This window comes from Palaemon carinicauda, chromosome 8, assembly GCF_036898095.1.
Source record: "Palaemon carinicauda isolate YSFRI2023 chromosome 8, ASM3689809v2, whole genome shotgun sequence".
NCBI classification, from domain to species: Eukaryota; Metazoa; Arthropoda; class Malacostraca; order Decapoda; family Palaemonidae; genus Palaemon; species Palaemon carinicauda.
The window spans coordinates 64,877,358-64,893,837 of NC_090732.1; the positions used below are offsets into that span (position 1 = coordinate 64,877,358).

A 16,480-nucleotide genomic window follows, 5' to 3' on the forward strand; every position below is an offset into this window, starting at 1 on the left:
AAGGCTGTCTCCCCCAAACTCCTCCTGGTGATCAACCAGTCGCCTAGCAAACGTAAAGCTCTCTTAGAAGAGCGAGAGAGCACTAGCTTAGAAAACAACGGCTTCGAAGTAGCTAGGCCTAGTGTAAACTCTGACGAAGGCGAACGAGGAGCAGCAGTTACAAAATGGTCCGGACAAAGATCCTTAAAAATCAGCATGATTTTTTTAAAGTCCATAGAGGGCTGAGCAGCTTTAGGCTCCTCTCCGTCTGACAAAGTCCCCAAAGGAATATCAGTAGGAGGAGGATCAGCAACTTCCTCATCTGAAGGAACCTCGACCGACAATTGCCGAGTCTCATGAAAAGGAGAGACCTGCCGCGGTGGCAATGCTTGACAGGCAAAGTCCACACGCAAAGGAGCAGCAGTAGCAGTCAAGGAAGCGACGTCATGTCGCTGCTGAAAGGACTGACCAGCAACAACAACAGGAGTTGATGGACGCTCGACGTCAAGTCGAGACTGCCTTGACTGCCTAGACTGAGCAGTCAAAACAACCCTTGACTGCGGTGCTTGACGCTCAACGTCAAAACAAGGCAACTGAGCTGGTTGGCGAACGTCCTGAACGTCAACACGAGACTGCGGCAGCGGCTGAACGTCAACACGAGGCTGCGGCAGCGGCTGAAAGTCAACACGGGACTGCAGCGAGTGAGGATCCAAGTCACGTGACTGACGTGACAAACTACCGACATCACGTTTCATAACGTCAAAAGGACGAGTAAATGCTCGTTTGGGCGGCTGACGGCCAGAGTCTCGTTTAGCGTAACGGCGACTCGAAAGCGAAGGTTCATCGTGAACCTGCTCAACGTCATACTTCTCCATAAGGGAGGCAAGCTTAGTCTGCATGTCCTGCAGGACAACCCATTTAGGATCAACGGGAGTCGGAACGGGCCGAGACGATGGTAACGTCTGTGTTGGCAAAACATTGCCTTTACCGCGACCCTCGGACCCCGTGTTACGCTTGCGTTTAATAGGCGAACCGTCTTCCGACGACTGCAAAGGGTCAGAGCTGTCCCCATGGCTACAGCCAGGACGCTGGACCTGTCCTGAAGGGACTGACTTTCGCTTAAAGGGTCTAGAAACCTTGCACCTAGGTTTCTTTTGCGAAAAGTCTTCGGATGACGAGGAGAAACTTCGTCTCTCCTGTCTTATGGCAAGGACGTGCTTGTCGAGCAACGTCTGATACCTTTGAGGGAACGTCTGTTCGTTGGTTTACACTCCTCACTCCCTTAGGTCCTACGACATTCCTTCTCCCTGGTGCATGGGAGCCTGAAAGAGGTCTCGGACTAGGCAAGTGACAAGCACGAACAAACGAACCCTCCGCAACACAGAACATGTTTTCTAGCACTCACTTCACTGATATCTTATTTTTCAAGAATTTCACATTAGGCATGAATAAAACTGATATCTACCTGAAGCACGCAATTCTCCCTTACATCAAAAGGTTATAATTGCGAAATGAGTCGTATAATGTAAGCACATTAGTACAAAATGAAACACACATGCAAAAATCAAAAAAAACATATGCTGTACATATATATCGAATAAAACGGAAATATATAAAGTTAAAAAGGATCAGTGACTGGGGAGGAGACTAAACTCTAGTTCACTAAAAACTACGTTTTCAATCTCTCACTGTACAGTGCCTTGGGACGAGAATAAAAACTAAAAACGTTTTATCCTTTCTCCCCGTACAGAGACTTGGGACGAGAGTAAAAAACTGAATCGAGAACAACGTTACTCGCTCCCAAACTCCTTACTTGGGACGAGAATAAAGATCGGATCGTTCTCTCTTTCTCTCTCTCTCTCCGTCTCTCTCTCTCTCTTGTCACACACAAGAGAATTGCCCACTCACCCTTCGTCAATAAACAGGTTATTTGACCAAAGGAAAAAACTGAAAGGATTAAGAAATTGAAAATTAACAAGTTCCTTTAAATTAGTATTTAAAACACTTCAGTTTGAAAGAAGAATGAACAAAACGTCAAAATCGATTTACTCTTTCTGCAAAGTGAAACCGTGATTCTCTCTTTCTCTATCGTAACGATAGAGCGCAAACTGCGTAGCATAAATAAACCAAACGTTAGTTCATCTTTGAAAAAACAGCACGAAGACTATTCAAAGAATATCTTTCTTAAAATATTTTCTAAAAAATATTCATTTCATAACTCTTACAGAGCAAATGATTTAAACTTAACGAAAATAAAAGTTGAATGGGCTCAACGTTGTTTAACTTCGGTTTCCAAGTTAGGACCGCCTACATCTCGGACTAGGGGAGGAATAGGTAAAGGCCGCATATAAACAAAACATAAAATTTATCTTGATGTTTAGTATAAATGGAAAGCTAATCGAAGAGACCTAATAAAGGCGGGTGAGATATAAAATATATAGAGGAAAATCTATAATTATCAACAATAATTTATAACGTGATAAAATAATTACTAAAAGCCTAAAAACACACTTCCGTACACTGAGGGAAGGGTCGGCCATCTTTACTCTATGGAAAAAACCAGAGATAAAAAAGCAAGGGCAAAACACTTTTACTCTCCTTTCAAAAGCATTTCTTTTGAAGATAGTATTGAATAATCCAACACGGCGAAAGCAATAAAACCAAAACCAAGTACTTCACCAATTCGGTAGAAAACTCGAGGTCATAAAGCGAGTGGAATCGACTTGTCGATGAAACCGACAGAGAAGAACTGGAGCTGTTTACAAGTATATGCGGTATCTGGCCGATAGTCGGCGCTGGTGGGCACACCCGCAACCTTCATGGCGATCGCTCGCGAGTTTTTGGAATCTGTCGAGCCGTCGGAGACGTCAGCTATTATATATTCACCGGCTAAGTTTAATATTTAAAAATGGACCATTTTCTTAGGGCTTGGAGGGGATAACTAGGCTATAACTACATTATTGAATAATCTCATTGTGTTTTCTGGAATGGATTAGGCTGTTTTTAACAGTTGGGTTAATTATTGAATGATAGAAATGGCTGCATTGCATGTTTATTACTACAGTTTAGCGTGTTTATGGAAGAAAAGGTGTCTTTTCGTAAGGCTTGGAACGGATTAGGCTATTTACATGTAAAACGCAACTCAGGATACGAAAAAATCAGGATACAAAACCGTATCCTAAACGGATTACTTTCGTATCCTGAGGCATCACTGTACGTAGTTTACGTCATATGATTGTGACGTCATAGTGATGGCGGAGTGTTTTCCTTTCGCCATCATGTATTTAAAAGTAGGTTCGTTATTTTAACAGTAGGAGAAAAAAACTCCTAATCCTACCCCTTTCAAGTTATGAACATAGCAATCATAATCCAACCACTAACTCTCAGTCAAAATAAAACCAAACGAGCGAAAGCAGTAAATTGTACATCACCAAGATGACTGCAATTATACAGGTAAGAGCGAGTGAAAAATCCAACGATGTTGCCGGCGTGAGCGGCAGGGAAGATCTGAGGAATCATGGAATGATTCCAGATACCTCACTAGAGGATGCACAGGTGGTACAACTGGCTACCCAATCTGCGATTGCCGCGAGTTTTGAAATTTTTGCCGGACGTCAGGGACGTATAGCTATACCTGTATATATAACTCCCGGGTAAGTCAGATGTTTAAAATAACTAGTTTAGCTTTTTGATCTCGTGAGATTAAAGCTCTGTTAATGGACCTTGATGCCTATGGAGGTGTAGACTCAAATGGTATTTTTCCTTTGTTTTTTATAAAGACAGCAGATTTCTTAGCTCCAAAGTTATCTGTTATTTTGCGCAAGTTAGCAAAAAGAGGAGCTTTTAGCACTTGTTAGAGAATTGGTAATGTTACTCCTCTATGTAAATGTGTTTGTGGTAGCTCAAGTCCCACTGATTACCGCCCAATTTCCATAACTCCCATATTATCTAAAGTTTTTGAACGTCTTCTGGCAAAACGTCTTAATATGTTTGCTGAAGGTAATCATCTACTCCTTAGTTTGCAATTTGGTTTTCGTAAAGGCCTTGGAGCATGTGATGCCCTTCTTACTATCTCCAATGCAGTACAGAAATCCCTTGATTGTGGTCAGGAAGTTCGTATGATTGGCCTTGATTTTAGTGCTGCCTTTGACCGTGTTAATCATGAGCCCCAGGTTTTCAAACTAAAACAGTTGGGCGTGGGTGGGTCGTTTCTTAGCATTATTATTAATTTTTTAAGTAATAGATCTCAAAGAGTTGTTGTTGATGGGCACCATAGTGAGTATAGGAATGTGATATCCGGTGTTTCACAGGGTAGTGTTCTTGGCCCATTACTTTTCATACTATATACACATGAAATGTGGTTTGGCCTAGAAAACAAGCTTGTTGCATATGCAGATGATGCTACTCTCTTTGCATCAATTCCATCCCCTGAATGTAGATCTGGGATTGGTGAATCCCTTAATAGAGATTGAGCTGAAATTAGTGCATGGTGCAAATTATGGGGTATGAAGTTGAATCCTAACAAAATGATATTTTAATTATAAAATACATTTTTGAATATACTTACCCGGTGAATATATAATAGCTGCTACTCAGCGGCTCGACAGAAAACACACTCAAAAAAACTCGCGAGCGATCGCTATGAAGGTTGCGGGTGTGCCCACCAGCGCCAACTATCGGCCAGATACCACTCTTGCATGTAAACAAACCCTTCAATTCTTCTCGTCCCGCTGCGTCTCTATTGGGGAGGAAGGGAGGGCCTTTAATTTATATATTCACCGGGTAAGTATATTCAAAAATTTATTTTATAATTAAAATATCATTTTTAAATATTTAACTTTGCCGGTGAATATATAATAGCTGATTCACACCCAAGGCGGTGGGTAGAGACCAGAGTTAATAAAGTTTACAGCGTATATGCTAAGAGTTTTTGACAGTTATCAATATAACAAAACCAAAATATATAGGTACCTGGTAAGGAAGTTGACTTAGACGATTACTCTGCCTTGTAAGTCTGTTTCCTCACGAAGCCCAGCGATCCTCTTAGGATGCTGAAAGACTCCCAGGAGCTGAAGTATAAAGGGTTGCAACCCATACTAACAGGACCTCATCAAACCCCTAATCTGGGCGCTCTCAAGAAATGACTTTGACCACCCGCCAAATCAACAAGGATGCGAAAGGCTTCTTAGCCTTCCGTACAGCCCAAAAAACAATATCAAAAAACATTTCAAGAGACAGATTAAAAAGGATATTGGAATTAGGGTAATGTAGTGGTAGAACCCTCACCCACTACTGCACTCGCTGCAACGAATGGACCCAGTGTGTAGCAGTCCTCGTAAAGAGTCTGGACATCTTTTAAGTAAAATGACGCGAACACTGACTTGCTTCTCCAAAAAGTCGCGTCCATAATACTTTGCAGAGATTTATTTTGCTTGAAGGCCACGAAGGTTGCTATAGCTCTAACTTCGTGCGTCTTAACCTTAAGCAAACATCGGTCTTTCTCATTCAAGTGAGAATGAGCTTCTCGTATTAAAAAAATCTGATAAAATATGACAAAGCATTCTTTGACATAGGCAATGATGGTTTCTTAACTGAGCACCATAATGCCTCAGATTTACCTCGTAATGACTTAGTACGAGCTAAATAGAACTTAAGAGCTCTAACAGGACATAATACTCTTTCCAGTTCGTTGCCTACGATCTCTGATAAGCAAGGAATATCAAAAGATTTAGGCCAAGGACGAGAAGGCAGTTCATTTTTTGGCCAGGAAACCAAGTTGAAGTGAACAAGTGGCTTTTTCTGTAGAAAAAACCGATGTTCTTACTGAAGGCATGAAGTTCACTGACCCTTTTAGCCGAAGCCAAGCACACTAGGAAAAGTGTCTTGAGGGTGAAATCCTTCAGGGAGGCTGAATGTAATGGCTCAAACCTGTCTGACATGAGGAACCTTATGACCACGTCTAAGTTCCATCCAGGAGTTGCCAAATGACGTTCCTTAGAGGTCTCGAAAGACTTAAGGAGATCTTGGAGATCTTTATTGTTGGAAAGATCTAAGCCTCTATGTCAAAAGACCGAAGCCAACATGCTCCTGTAGCCCTTAATCGTGGGAGCTGAAAGGGAGCGAACCTTTCTCAGATGTAAAAGAAAATCTGCGATTTGGGCTACAGAGGTACTGGACGAGGACACAGATGCTGACTTGCACCAGTCTCAAAAGACTTCCCACTTCGACTGGTATACTCTAATGGTAGAAGCTCTCCTCGCTCTTGCAATCGCACTGGCTGCCTCCTTCGAAAAGCCTCGAGCTCTTGAGAGTCTTTCGATAGTCTGAAGGAAGTCAGACGAAGAACGGGGAGGCTTTGATGGACATTCTTTACGTGGGGCTGACGTAACAGATCTACCCTTAGAGGAAGACTTCTTGGAAAGTCTACCAGCCATTGAAGTACCTCGGTGAACCACTCTCTCGCGGGCCAGAGGGTAGCAACCAACGTCAACCTTGTCCCTTCGTGAGAGGCGAACTTCTGAAGTACCTTGTTGCCTATCTTGAATGGTGGGAATGCATATAAGTCCAGAAGAGACCAATCCAGTAGAAACGCGTCTATGTGGATTGCTTCCGTATCTAGGACTGGAGAGCAATAGATTGGTAACCTTTTGGTCAACGAGGAGGCAAAGAGGTCTATGGTGGGTTGACCCCAAGTAGCCCAAAGACTCTTGCCCACGTCCTTGTGGAGGGTCCATTCCGTGGGTATCACCTGACCCCTCCGACTGAGACAGTCTGCCAAGACGTTCAAGTCCCCCTGGATGAATCTCGTCAACAGGGAGATGCCTCGATTTCTTGACCATAAGAGAAGGTCCCTTGCGATCTCGAGCAGCGTGAAGGAGTGTGTGCCTCCTTGCTTGGAGATGTATGCCAAAGTTGTGGTGTTGTCTGAGTTGACCTCTACCACTTAGTTTCGAAGAAGCTTTCGAATATCATCAAGGCCAAGTGGACTGCTAATAGCTCCTTGCCGTTGATGTGCATGCTCTTCTGACTTGAGGTCCACAGACCCGAGCATTCCCGACCGTCCAGGGTCGCACCCCAACCCAAATCCGACGCGTCTGAGAACAACACGTGGTTTGGGTTCTTGACTGCTAGGGATAGTCCCTCTCTCAGACTGATATTGCTGTCCCACCATTTAAGGCATGCCTTTACTGATTCGGAGACTGGGAATGATACCGTCTCTAACGTCTTGTCCTAGTTCCAGTGAGAGGCTAGATGGAACCGGAGAGGCAGAAGGTGTAGTCTCCCTAGTCAGACAAACTGCTCCAGGGATGAGAGAGTCCCTACGAGACTGTTCCAACTCCTGACTGAACAAACGTTTTCTTTTCAGCATTAGTTGGACTTCGAGCAGGGCTTGTTCTATTCGGTGGCAGACGGAAAAGCCCGAGAAAAAAAACTGGACTGCGAATCTCCATCCCCAAATATAGAATAATCTGGGATGGGATCAGTTGGGACTTTTAGGTTGACCAAAAGTCCCAACTCCCTGGCCAGACTCAACGTCCAATGTAGATCCTGCAGACAGAGAAGACTGGACGATGCTCTGAGAAGCCAGTCGTCCAAGTACAGGGAGGCTCGGATCCCCGAAAGATGGAGGGATTTTGCCACATTCCTCATGAGCCTCGTAAACACGAGAGGAGCAGGACTGAGGCCAAAGCACAGGGCTCGAAACTGGTACCCCACATTCCTGTAAACAAACCTCAGAAACGGTTGGGAATCCGGGTGTATAGGAATGTGGAAGTATGCCTCCTGAAGGTCGAGAGAGACCATCCAGTCGCCTTCCATAAATGCTGTCAAGAACAGCCTGGTAGACTTCATCGTGAAGTTTGTCTTGACAATGAACACATTGAGCGCACTTGCCTCTTACGTACTCCTGCAGTGAACATGGCTGCCAGATCATTGGAGCCATCCCCGAGGGACTTGTTCCTGCAGAGAACGTGGCTGTCAGATCATTGGAGCCATCCCTGAAAGCCTTGTTTATGCATGACATAATTGTACAGCAAAACTTCAAACGCTCGAAAATAGCTCTGAAGTCGACCATAAAATCTTGGAGCGTCTCATGGCCTGGCGCCAGGGAGAGTCTATGAGGTTTGAGAAGTCTATCTGGGCAGAGGCAGGAACTCCCAAGCCAAGAACTTCTCTCGTGTCATATCAGACTCTCGCTCTATAAGCCAGCTTAAAAGTAGGGAAAGCAAAGGCTGTCTCCCCCAAACTCCTCCTGGTGATAAACCAGTCGCCTAGCAAACGTAAAGCTCTCTTAGAAGAGCGAGAGAGCACTAGCTTATAAAACAACGGCTTCGAAGTAGCTAGGCCTAGTGTAAACTCTGACGTTTAGGCGAACGAGGAGCAGCAGTTACAAAAAGATCCGGACAAAGATCCTTAAAAATCAGCATGATTTATTTAAAGTCCATAGAGGGCTAAGCAGCTTTAGGCTCCTCTCCGTCTGACAGAGTCCTCAAGGGAATATCAGTAGGAGGGGGAACAGCAACTTCCTCATCTGAAGGAACCTTGTCCGACAATAGCCGAGTCTCAAGCAAGGGAGAGACCTACCGTGGTGGCAATGCTTTACAAGCAGAGTCCACACGCACTGGTGCATTAGTAGCGGACCAGGACGCAACGTCATGTAACTGCTTAACAGTCTGTGAACTGTCAACAACAACAGGTGCGGGAGGACGCTCGGCGTCCACTCGAGACTGTTTTGACTGCCTATTCTGAGCAGTCAAAACAACTCTAGACTGCGGTAGTTGACGCTCAGCGTCAAAACAAGTCAACTCCGCTGGTTGGCGAACGTCCTGAACGTCAACAGGAGCATTAGGAAGCGGCCTAACGTCCAAATGCGGCTGAAAATCAACACGTGACCGCATCGAGTGAGGCTCTACATATCGTGACTGACGTGACTTAGCTACGCCAACGTCAACAGGACGCACAAAGGTTCGTTTGGGCGGCTGAAGGCCAGGATCTCGATGAGGTAAACGGCTAGGATCAACGTGAACCTTATCGGCAGAATAGTCTTCCATAAGAGAGGCAAGCTTATTCTGCATGTCTTGCCGTAAAACCCATTTAGGATCAACGGGAATGGTTGCGGTAGGAGACGAGGGTAACGTCTGTGACTGCAAAACCTTGCCTACAAAAAGACTCTCGGAGCCTGTGTTACGCTTTTGTTTAGGCGGCGAGCAGTCTTCCGATGACTGCATAGGGTCAGAGCTGTCCTAATAGTTAAAACCAGGACGCTGGACCTGTCCTGAAAGGACTGACTTTCGCTTAAAGGGCCTCGAAACCTTGTTCCACGGTTTCTTATGCGAAAAGCCTTCGGATGACGAGGAGAAAATCGTCTCTCTCGCCTTATGGTAGGGGTGATCTTGGTGAGATACGCCTGATACCATAGAGGGAACGTCTGTTCGCTGATCAAGGCCTCTCGAACCCATAAGTCGTACGACATTACTTCTCCCCTGGGCTTGGGAGCTTGCAAGAGGTCTCGGACTAGGCGAACGACAGGCACGAACAGACGAACCCTCGGTCGCAACACTGATAACACTTTGCGCAATATCACTTTATCACTACGATTTTCTGTTTTGCACTTATTTCACTGAAATCGAATTTTTTAACAATTCACATTAGGTATGAATAAAACTGATTTCTACCTGAAGCACGCAATTCTACCCTCATCAAAAGGTTATAATTGCATAATCAGTCGTATAATGTAAGCACATTAATACAAGCAAAAAACAGTAAACATATTTTAAGATAAAAAGATCAGTGGCTGGGAAAGAGACTAAACACTAGTTCATTCAAAACTACGTTTTCAATCTCTCACCGTACAGTGCCTTGGGACGAGAATAAAAACTAAAAAACGTTTTATCCTTTCTCCCCGTACAGAGACTAGGGACGAGAGTAACTCGAGAACAACGTTACTCGCTTGGGACGAGAATAAAGATCGGAACGTTCTCTCTCCTCTCTCTCTCTCCGTCTCTATCTCTCTCTCTCTCTTGATTTCGCACCGAAGAGAAGAGCCCACTTACGTTTCGTCAATAAACAGGTTATTTGACCAAAGGAAAAACTGAAAGGTTTTTCAATTAAAAAGTTCCTTTAAAATAGAATTTAAAACATTCAAGCTTTGAAAGAAGAATGAACAAAACGTCAGAATCGATTTACTCTTTCTGCAAAGTGAAACCGTGATACTCTCTCTCTCTATCGTAACGATAGAGCGCAAACTGCGTAGCATAAATAAACTAAACGTTAGTTCATCTTTGAAACAGTACGAAGACTATTCAAAGAAAATCTACTAAAAAATATTCATTTAATAAGTTTTAAATCATTAGTTCTGTAAAAGTTATTTACGATTGAAAGGGCTCAACGTTGTTTAACTTCGGTTTCCAAGTTAGGACCGCCTACTCTCAGGAAAGGTCGCATATAAACAAATCATTAAAATTTATCTTGATGTTTATTATAAATGGAAAGCTAATCGAAGAGGCCTAAGAACGGCGGTTGAGATATAAAATATATAGAGGAAAATCTATAATTAATTTATAACGTGATAAGATAATTGCTAAAAGCCTAAAACACACTTCCGTACTAAGGGAAGGGTCGGCCATTTAAAAGTCAAAGAAAGTCCAAAAAACAATCCAAAGTCATCAAAAATTAAATCTATCCAAAAACGAGTTCAAGATTTAAGTTGAAGATAAAACACCTGCACTGTGAAAGCTCAAACCAAAATGAAGTACTTCACCAAATATGTTGAGAAAACTCCAGGTTCTACAGCGAGTAATGATACGTCTTGTCGTCAAGGTCGACAGAGAAGAATTGAAGGGTTTGTTTACATGCAAGAGTGGTATCTGGCCGATAGTTGGCGCTGGTGGGCACACCCGCAACCTTCATAGCGATCGCTCGCGAGTTTTTTTGAGTGTGTTTTCTGTCGAGCCGCTGAGTAGCAGCTATTATATATTCACCGGCTAAGTTAAATATTTAAAAACTCAAAGTATGATTGTAAGTAGGTCAAGGACGGTGGCTCCTCAACATCCGGATCTCAGTATTGATAACGTTTCTTTAAATTTGTATGACTCTTAAAATTTTAGGTGTGATTCTCGACAGCAAATTTACTTTTATTGAAACACATTAGGTCTGTGTCTTCTTCAATTGCACAAAAAATTGGCTTATTGAGAAAGTCTTACAAGATTTTTGGTGATCAATCTACTCTGAAGAAGTGTTTTAATTCTTTCATTCTACCTTGTTTTGAGTATTGTTCTCCTGTCTGATGTTCAGCTGCTGATTCTCATCTTAATTTGTTGGACAGAAACTTACGGTCTATTAAATTTCTTATTCATGATCTAGATATTAATCTTTGGCACCGTCGTTCAATTAGTTAATTATGCATGCTGCATAAGATTTTTCATAACTCTGACCATCATTTACATTCAGATCTCCCTGGACAATTCTATCCCGTTCGTAATACTAGGCAGGCAGTTAATTCTAATAGCCAGGCCTTCTCCATCATGAGGCTCAATACTACACAGTATTCTAGAAGTTTTATTCCAGCTGTTACCAAGTTGTGGAACGATCTTCCTAATCGGGTAGTTGAATCAGTAGAACTTCAAAAGTTCAGAGTTGGAGCAAATGTTTTAATGTTGACCAGGCTGACATGAGTCTTTTTATAGTTTATATATGACATATCTGTTTTTGACGTTGTTAATAGTTTATATAGGACATAACTGTTTTGACGCTGTTACTGTTTTTAGAATGATATATTGTTAATTTATTCTCAGCATTTATTTATTTCCTTATTTCCTTTCCTCAATGGGCTATTTTTCCCTGTTGTAGCTTGGCTAGTAGTAATAATAATAATAATAATAATACCCCCACCTTCCAACAAACCCTTTTCCATGGAAACCTTTGCCCAAGACAGGTCTTTGTTAGTTCAAGTGACGTCTTTTTGCATATTTTACAATCGAAGTTTTAGAAAATTGAAACGACTTCAGTAATCCATACTTGAAAGTATTTTGGTGCATTCCAATGTTGATAATTTTCTTAAATCTCGTAATGTAATATACCAACTTTTACAGTGTTCCATGTGCAGTACTAAATTAAGGCAAAGGAGTTAAGACGCCACAGACTCAGTCACAACACCCTCCTTGACCCGCAAGTTACGTTGTCACGGTCATAAAAGTAAGTCACTAATTTCTTCAACTTCAATCTATATTTTGTTAGAGTGCGAAGCTCAACATTACCGCTTGCCAGTGCATACGAGGTTGATGTTTTATTTTCCTTCGAGGAACAAGAACCATTATATTCAACGTTGCTAATGTTAGCGTGCGCAGCTCAACATTACCGCTTGCCAGTACATACGAGCTTGATGTTATATTTTCATGCGAGCAAAGCGAGCTAATGGTGGAACAAGAACCATTATATATAATGTTATCGTAACAGTGCTAACGTTATCGTAACGTGAGTGAAGTGATACAGATTAACATGATGTATATAACAAAGGGCATTATATTGGGTTTATGACCTGGGAACTTCTAGGTTAGGTTAGGTTAGGTTGCTTTGTTAGGTTCTGTACTCTTTTTGTACTTTTTTATATATTGTGTAAAGGGTATAGGGAAAAAATTCTTTAATATACACAATAATAAAACCATACCATTGCTAACGTTAGCAATGCCACCGTAACGTTGGTAACGCTGTGTATCATTGGTTGCTAATGTTACCGTTCTCAGTACATACGTGAGTGAAGTGACACACGGAATTTGAGCAAGTCATTATATTTAAACATTTTAACAAAATATATATATATAAGACATTATATTTAAACATTTTAACAGAAAATATATGTTTTCCTGTAGAAAATATCGTGATTTAACCAGTTTTCACCTTCATTTTATCAGTAATAACAGCAACCAGTTTGACTATTTAAAGTTAGTGAATTGGTTGTTCTGTTGGTTTGCATTGAAATGAAGGTCAAATTCGGTCAAATCACGTTATTTAATACAGGCAACCATATATTTACTGTTCGAAATCAGAATCTGTAATACAGTAAAACTTTACCTTCCAAATATGTTGGACAGCAAATCAGAAGGAATGAAGCAACAACAGAAGTAAAGTAGACGATTGTAAAAGCATGGGCAGTTAGTGGCCGAAGGAACACTGAAATGGTCCTAAGTGATGTCCGCAAAGGTGTACAAATAGTTAGAAACGTAATAAAGACAATAATCATATGGGGAAAAATCACTTAAACTTACCACTGTTACAAACTGCTGATAGGTAACAAATGTATCGGTATAATATAGGTTTTGAAAACCACACTTGTTAGCAGATTATTCGAATTTTCCAGGTTCGAGGTTCTTCGTTGCTCTCTCCACAACACTGATTGTGGGCACAGCCACACTGACACTACTAGAAGAAGCGTAGTAGGTGCAAAGGGCTGCAATCTGCAGAAAATTCATTATCATTAGTTACCTCCTACACAGATAGCACAGCTTGCATACTTATACTTCTAACTTCAAGGGTCTTTCTAATATATTAGGCAACCTCTTTAGTTGGTGTTTCTAGATTCTATATTAATTTCTATGTTATTATTTCTAAATTTTCTTAACCCATTATAGCTAAACACATGCTCAGTAGTATCCTCTGCCTCCCTACACAACACACAAAGTCTATCCTTGTATTTCATTTTAATTCTAGCATATTCAACCTTGCTTTCATAACTATTACGGCCTCATTAGTATTAAGTTCTCCTATGTAGTCTCTTCTAGTCTCTTCTGCCATTACTATTCACAAAACTCAGTTTGGTTATCTCTGCTTTCTTTTCTTTTCTTTTTTCTTTTGATTTAATTTACCACTTTGCTTTTAATTTCTTTTTTGAGTTCTTTCTTTTTATAATTTATCAATTCTTCAATTTTGATATCATATTGATTGCATATTTCTAATATACTTTTCCCCCAACATTTCCCGTATGGTTCTCTTATTTGATCTTCCACTACCTCCTTAACTAGTGATTTGTCATCTGATGTTATGAAAAAGTATCCTCTTTTTATACTTTATTCTATTTTCAACTAGCCATATTCCTGTTTCAGCTATTAACCCCCAGTAAGGTGTTGTAGCAACCTGTTTAAACATTCCTTTCATAATTGTGTACTGTATATTCACTATTTCTTTCATTTCTTTTTTATTACACCCCATGTTTCAATATTTGTAAACATTGTAGGTACTAATACTGTCTCATAAATCTTTATTCTTACTAGCAATGCAAAATCTCCTACTCTGTTACTGTTTCCATACTTCCTAACTTCTTGAACCATGTATTCTATTTTTGCTTCCTTCTTGCTTATGCTGAGACTATGGTTTCCTTTTTCTGAGCACCAGTTTCCTAAGTACTTATATTCCTTAACTGTTTCTATCCTTCTTTTTCAACCTCTATTTTGGTCTAATTACTAACATCGCAGATTTCTGCGGATTTGTGCTAAACGTAAATTTCTTTAGTTCTTCCAAACTGCGGCAGTTGCTTATGGCTCTTTCTACTTTGTATCGATTGTTGCTAGGAAACATTATATCATGAACATAAATTAAGGCTTCTATTCTAATGTTTCTAATCAGCGTTATCATCTTCTCGCTTATTGAATTAACTTTTTCCGTGACTATTGAACATAACTTTGGTCTAAATATTGTTACCTGTTTTACGTTTCCTTCTATCCAAATTTCTTCCGTAGGCCATATCCAAAGGAGCTTTTGATAATTGCATTAGTTTTCTTATTCAATTCATATATCATCTTCGCATCATCTTTCCCTACCATCGTACTTAGTTCTTTGATACAATCTTTCAAACACAGTTTATCAAAACACTCTACTGCATCTCCAAACTATATATATATATATATATATATATATATATATATATATATATATATATATATATATATATATATATATATATATATATATATATATATATATATATATATATAGTAATCTTTATAGTCTAATCTTTATAGTCTATTACAGCATTCAGTGTGATAAGGTGTATAAAAAAGGTGATGCTATTTCACAACATCATAACATCAGATGACAAATGGCTAGTGAAGGAGGTAGTGGAAGATCAAATAAGAGAACCAATTGGTGAATGTTGGGGAAAAGTATCATAGAAATATACAATAAATATGATATTGAAATAGAAGTAAGAAAGCATAAAAAGCAAGAAATCAAAAAAGAAATAAAAAGTAAAGTGACAAATGAAATCAAAATAAGAATAGAAAAAAGGAAAGCAGAGATGATCAAACTGAGGTGTGTGAATAGTAATGGTAGAAGAGACTACATAGGAGAACTTAACACTGATGAGGCCGTTATAGTTATGAAAACAAGATTAAATATGCTAGAATTAAAAGAAAATTATAGAAACAGGAATGATAATGATAGGCTGTGTGTGTTGTGTAGGGAGACAGAGGATACTACTGAGCAGATTTTTAACTGTAATGAGTTAAGGAAATTTAGAAATAATAACATAGAAATAGGAAATCTAGAATCCGTAATTAAAGAGGTTGCCCGGTATATCAGAAAGGTCTTAGAAGTTAGAAGTAAAGGTATGCAAGCTGTGCTGTCTGTGTAGGAGGTAACTAATGATAAAGAATTTTCTGCAGATTGCAGCGCTTTGCACCTACTACGCTTCTTCTAGTAGTGTGCCCACAATCACAGTGTTGTGGAGAGAGCAACAAGGAACCTAGGATAAGGATTTAAGGATTTTATTAACTCTAGCGACCCCTCTCGGGGTATGAGAGTACATAACGGATTTTGAGCAAAGCGATAAATCTATTTTTGGGTGATAAAGCCATGTCGTCCTGATGGAAGGTTCCTTTAGGCAGCTTTCTAAGGGATATTTGGCTACAGTGATACTCCCAGAGAATTAACCACAGGATTCCAGAATTCTAACTCCTGGTGCAAGTATCCTTAATATAACTTTAAGGATATTGCATAATATCAGAGGACGCATTTCTTGATACGACACATGGCAATCTTCACCCCGAATAGAGTTTACGCTTTGAGGGGGAAGAGTGGCGAGTTTGAAGGGGAGCCGTAATCAAGGTTACCCAGTGGATCCCCTCCCATTACCACTACGGCGTACTATTCCTTGTTGCAATTAAGCATGGGTAGCCGCAGATAGAGTAGTTTCGGGTGGGGACTTTTTGGTACATATTTGTATACTCCTTTTTTTAAAAGGAGGGAGGGTCCATCAGGACGACATGGCCATATCACCCAAAAATAGGTTTTTCGCTTTGCTCAAAATCTGTTTTTTGGGCTCAGCCATATCGTCCTGATGGAAGTTTACTTGAAAGTACTATATCTGTGGGTTTGTATAAGTGCTTGACTGAGTTCCTTATATGGTCTCCCAGACCTAATATATATGACATTACCGTTATTTGTCATAGCCACTAAGTTTGGAACTAACTTAGGGCTTCCTGCCCCCTGCAGGGAAATTATCGATATCGAC

General features: G+C 40.6%; 1 protein-coding gene across 2 annotated transcripts in view; it reads right to left on the reverse strand.

Annotated features, from left to right (window-relative positions):
• The window catches only part of LOC137644900 (uncharacterized), a 609,857-nt gene extending 596,458 nt beyond the window's left edge, over window positions 1–13,399 (reverse strand). The window contains exon 1 of one of the 2 annotated variants that reach the window (XM_068377778.1): window positions 13,242–13,399. The gene's annotated coding sequence lies outside the window, so the exon portion shown is untranslated. Of the gene's footprint in view, window positions 1–13,047; window positions 13,183–13,241 lie in introns of those variants that run through there. The other variant, XM_068377779.1, reaches the window with a different exon arrangement.
• Between the last annotated feature and the right edge of the window lie 3,081 nt (window positions 13,400–16,480).